The sequence below is a fragment of the Myotis brandtii genome, unplaced genomic scaffold, assembly GCF_000412655.1.
Source record: "Myotis brandtii unplaced genomic scaffold, ASM41265v1 scaffold74, whole genome shotgun sequence".
Taxonomy (NCBI): Eukaryota; Metazoa; Chordata; class Mammalia; order Chiroptera; family Vespertilionidae; genus Myotis; species Myotis brandtii.
The window spans coordinates 3,900,142-3,905,371 of record NW_005370944.1 but is presented as its reverse complement, the minus strand read 5'-3'; the positions used below and the strand labels follow the sequence as shown (position 1 = coordinate 3,905,371).

The following is a 5,230-nucleotide window of genomic DNA, read 5'->3' as shown; positions in this document are numbered from 1 at the left end:
TCCACCCTTTCTTCCCCGGAGGCGGGGGAGGTCACGGGTTACATAACCCAGGCCACCGCTGCATAGCGGCTGCACCCGGCCAAACCTGCCCATCGGGGGCCACGCGCCCGGGGCTCCAGGAGAGCCCGAGACGGATGCGTGATGGAGAAGGGACTGGACAGAGATGGGCGATGGGCGATGGGGGCGGGGAGTAGACGGACGTGACCAGAACGGAGTGGGAGGGGCGAGGACCGCGCGGCGCGGAGGACTAGGATGCGGAGGAGCAGACGTGACCGGAATGGAGGGGAGGGGCGAGAAGCGGAGCATGAATGGGGCAGGGGTGGGTGTGCAGAGGGCACGAGGACGTGAGTGGGGAGGAACGGGTGGGAGGGGGAGCTAGAGGACTTTCATGGAGAGGTTACAAGGAAAGCATCAGAATGAGGGGGTAACGGGCAGGTTGAAGATGAGGAGGCGAAAGGCATCGTATTAAGGGGGAAGGGGAGGAGGCGAGCAAGGGAGCGGGAAGGGGAGAAAGGGAGAGGGGAGCAGATTAGGAGGGAAAGTGGGTAGCGAGGATGGGGCCAGAATGAGAGTAGGGATTGAGGCAGGAAAGGGGCTGGCTGACCCATCTGACTTTGGAAGAAACGGGAGCTGGGGGCTTTGAAGAACAGGCCCTGGGTGCGAGCAGCTTCTCTCCCCCAGCCCCACCAGGTCCAAGATGCCCAGGATCCAACACCGCCGTGGAATGGGTGCCAGGAATCCGCACGAGCCGGGCCGACGGGGTCCAGGTGGGCATGCATGGCGCAACCTCGGCCCCCGCTCACCTCTGGCGTGGTCCGGCTGGAGCTGCAGCTGGGAGGTCCCGAGTCTCCGGAGGCGTCACTCCTGTGCGGACTCGGCTGTCTCTGCCTCAAGGTTATCCCGACAGTAGGGCCGCCGCAATCCCTCCGCCGCCCCGCCCCCGACCCAATCCTGGCTTCCCGCTCGCCCGGCCCGCCCTTCTGCGTGCTCACGGGGAGCAGTCATTCAGAAGGAAGTGCCGCGAGGCCGGAACGGGCCTGCAGGTTGCCCTTTTGGGGAGGACTATATTCTGTGGCGGAAGGACACTGTACATTGACTCACGGTGACGCTCGGTGGAGGCCAATGAGGAAGCGAAGAGGCGGCAGGATCCGCCCTCGGAGCCCCGCAGACCTCCTCCTCCCCCCCCAGACCCTCGGGCGCCTTGGCCACCTGTTGCCGCCAATTAGCACGTTGAGGAGGGCTCCTCTCCTGACCCTCCGTCCAGGCCACCCTGATGCCCTGGCCTATTGGGGCGGTACCCAGATATAGGGGTCCCCGGCAGCATTCCCTCAGCGCCGCCCCACCCCTCCAGATGCCCATCCTAACGCACACCTCGGAGACTGAGCTGAAAAGGAGGTTGGGGAGCCTGAGATGGGATCAGAAGGTGGGGAGAGACGGAGATCGTGAGCTGGTTGGAGGTTGGGCCCTCCTTTGGGGCGCTCGGACTCGGGAGTGGGGGAAGGGAGAACTGGGGAGGGCGCAATGTACTTGGAGCGCGAGCGCAAGGCCCTTCTGTTCTTAGGGTGAGGAAGCACAAATTGGGGCCATGTGAATACAGTACTTTAGTAGGGCTGAAATCCCTGAGAGTAGAAATCCTATAGAAGGTATTAATATTAGTGCAGAACTGACCATCAGGAAATACTAAGTCAGAATATGAGAGTCAATGATCTTTGCTGGAGTCAGCACTTCTGTTTTCAACCTTGTATATTTATATCAATATTGTTGTTTTTCTTACATTTTCTCCAAGGCATTTTCCAGTTTCTCAGTAATTGGCTAACAACCAGTGATAACAGAAGTTGTATCAGGAAACAAATGTAAACCCTTGCCTTTATTCAGCGAAGTTTTGAGAGCAGATACAATGTTGCTTCATTAAAAATCGTTAAGACTCTTCTTTTAGGTTCTTTGCTTTTCCTGGAAAATTAGACCAATGGATGTGACCTGCTCAGGCAGACACTGCTTGCAGCTGAATCACAGGCCTTCATTCTGCTTTCCTTTAGCTCAGATAAGCTGGGAGGAAAAAGTGAGCCCAAAAGTAAATTTCTGTTTGAGATAAAATCTTTTAATTTCTTCTGTGAGCCTATTTGGGTCCTTAGTTGAAGACAGGACGTAAATGCTTGTTTATTGAAGTGGTGAGAGCACATGAAGTTGTTGAAAGAAAAAAAGGCCATGCCCTACCAGGAGAATCATATTCTTCCCTATTCAGAGAGAGAGGAATGGCATAAGTGGCCCTCTTTGGCTCCTTAGATAAGTACAGTGGTGGACAACTCTGGAGGTATGGGGGATAGTGATCTGGTCAATGTTGTACTATGTTGCATTTTAAAGTTCTAAATCTAGATATATGATGGAACCTTGGTTCTTGAACATAACTTGTTCTGGAAGGCTGTTCAAGAAGTGATTTGTTTGAAAACCAAATCATTTTTTCCCCATCAGAAATAATGCAAGTTGAATTAATCCTTTCCAGACTCACAAATAATTCCGTTTTAACCTTTCTTATATACTGTTTAATCTATAAATAAACACTTCTTTTCTTAAATTTATCAAACCTCCCCTTACTAGCCTTAAACAAAGTTCTTTCAGCACACATTCCAGGGGTGTCTTTCAGCATGCAACATCTTTGCTTGCTCATATATCACTGCCTCCGAAATGCTGTCAGTCTGCTTTTGGATAAAAATGTTTTTCCAGCCCTAGCTGGTTTGGCTCAGTGGATAGAGCGTTGGACTGGGAACTGAAGGACCCCAGGTTCGATTTGGGTCAGGGGTGCATGTCCGAGTGGGGGGCTCAATCCCCAGTTGGGGGCCTGGAGGAGGCAGCCAATCAATGATTCTCTCTCATCTTTGATATTTCTCTCTCTCCCTCTCCCTCTCCGAAATCAATAAAAATATATTTTTTAAATGTTTTTCCAAACCTGTAAGTTTTTCTAACTCTTCAATTGTATATGGTCATTGTTTCTTTCACACCCTTAGCAACATTAGCACTGATGGCCTCCTTACATTTTAAAATTGTGCTAGCAACAAAATTTCGCCAGCAACAAAAGCATTCTCTCCTTGTTGCCAGACAGATGCTGTCATGCTGAGGTATCAGCAAGAAAAGGTTGTCAGGTCGAAAACCAAAACCGAAGTTTGGTTCAACAACCGAGACATTTTTTCTGTGAACAACTTGGTCGAGATAAAAGATGTTTGAGAACTGAGGTTTGACTGTATTTCCAAGATTGAAATGCACATTTATTAAACTAGAGAGTTGGTTGCAAACTGTTGGTTACAGATGTTGATCATCCAATAGTTATAAAAATGCTGTCCATGAAACTCTGGCAGAGACAAATGCAGCATATCCTTGCTCACATTAGATGCATAGTGAAAATTTGTCACATCGAGTTTAAGTTGATTGTCATTTTGCTGAAAAGTAGCATAGTATAGAAGAAAGCTTGTGTTTCATCGTTATATCTTAGTTACAATTCCATTCACTAGCCCTATGACTATTCCTGGAATTTAATGTGTAAGAGTCCAGTTCCTTAAAAGTAAATTGAACAATGGACAGAGACAGTAGGGGATGAGGACATGTGCTGGGGGTTGGGAGTGGCCAGGGAGAGGTCAATGGGGGGAAAAGGAGACTCATGTAATACTTTAAACCAGCGGTTGCTAACCTTTTGGACCTCACGAACCACCAGTGGTCTGCAGACCACCAGTTGGTGACCACTGCTTTAAACAATAAAGAATTTAAATTAAAAAAAAGGAAAGAAAAATTTTTTAAAAAGTAAACTGAAGACAATTCCTGCTTCATAGGATGGGGTTTGATCAGATGTCAGCACAAGGCCCAATAGGCATCCTCTTTCTTTGGGAATTGCTTGTTCGGGAGGGTTGTTCTTGTGACTAGTGCCAGGACATCTTTCTGAATCTAATAACTCAGTTTGCTTTTCTATTGGCCATCCTCCTGAATCTTCACTTCTATCAACCCAGCAACAAGTAATCCCAGGACTACAGGAAACTGGACAGCTGAGGAAGAACAGACTCTCCTGGAGGCCAGGCCCCTCTCCCTAGAGCCAGTCCTTCCACTGTGCTCCCTGACCTAGCAGGATGGGAGGGGTAGCCGCTAGATTCACTGGTCTGGGGTGTGAATGAGATATAGATTGCTGTTACCTGTTTGGATTCTAGGCCACAGAACCACATAATCTGGAGTTTAATGGCTTAACTCTCAAAGGCCATTTGGAGTTACTGGTAGGGGTAGGTGTGTCAGCAAACGATACTAGATCCAACCTTGGAGCCCAAAGATGAGCTTTGGCCCTAGTTATAGGCTTTACCATTATGTGACCTGTTGGCCTGTACCTGAAACAGCAATATTATTTCTCTCTCAGGACAATACAGATTTCCAGAGCAGCCTATAGGCCCTGAATGTCAGGTTTAAAGCAGAAGTATTTTAACTTTGGACTTTATATGCCCTTTCCAGAGCCAGACCAAGTAGACATTTACATTTATTCAATGTCTTCCTTTAGACTCCCAAGATCTCTTCAGGCCCACCAGGGTAGCACAAAATCTTAATTCCAGAGTTCCCTCCAGAAAATCCTAGATGGAAGAGAAAATTGGCCTTTTGGAGTTAAGGATAAAGGGAAAACAGGTTGTCTGGGAAAGAGGTTTCATGGAGGAAGAGATGGAGGGTTGGTCAGGACAGAGATGGGTATAGGAAGGCCATTCCAGGGGAAAGAAACAGTAAAGAACGTGTTCTGAATGCAACCATATATCTGGTGCCCCCTTGAAGAAATGCCCCATCAGCACTTAGAAGCAAGAGGGAAGAAGCAGAAATACTGCTTCAGCCAACATGACCCTGTCAGCTGAAGTAACCACCAGCAATCTTTTTCTAGTCCAGGACTGCTAGGGCTCACAGGACAAGCCTCCTTAGGGCAGGTTAACCTGTCCACCAAACCACTCCCTTGGAGGCCCTTTTCCCTACAAGTGTAGCCAGAACTCAGGCTCCCTAAGATGCGAATGTAAGCAGATCCCATCTCCCAAAAGTAATTAAGATTTGGAGGACTGACCAAGAAAGGTATCAGTAAACAATGGATCAAGTGCCCCCTTCCCCAGGAAGTCCTGTTGCAAATCAACCAGTCTGCCTTTTCCTTGGCACCTTGCTTCTGTTAGGGGCAAAGATAGAATACTGGGAACTAGCTATAGTTATGGGAAATATTAATCATGCTCTGTTA

At 48.7% G+C, this 5,230-nt stretch overlaps 1 protein-coding gene and 1 long non-coding RNA gene across 6 annotated transcripts in view; one reads left to right on the top strand and one right to left on the bottom strand.

Annotated features, from left to right (window-relative positions):
- Nucleotides 1-943, bottom strand: part of PKM (pyruvate kinase, muscle) — a 29,211-nt gene extending 28,268 nt beyond the window's left edge. For 2 of the 5 annotated variants that reach the window (XM_014530405.1, XM_014530404.1), the window contains exon 1: nt 804-889. The gene's annotated coding sequence lies outside the window, so the exon portion shown is untranslated. Of the gene's footprint in view, nt 1-803 lie in introns of all 5 variants that reach the window. The other 3 variants (XM_014530403.1, XM_014530402.1, XM_005882817.2) reach the window with 3 other exon arrangements.
- Nucleotides 328-2,576, top strand: LOC106724158. The gene is made up of 2 exons (XR_001359908.1): nt 328-767; nt 1,787-2,576. It is a non-coding gene; the product is annotated as an uncharacterized LOC106724158 (long non-coding RNA).
- Nucleotides 2,577-5,230: the final 2,654 nt, after the last annotated feature.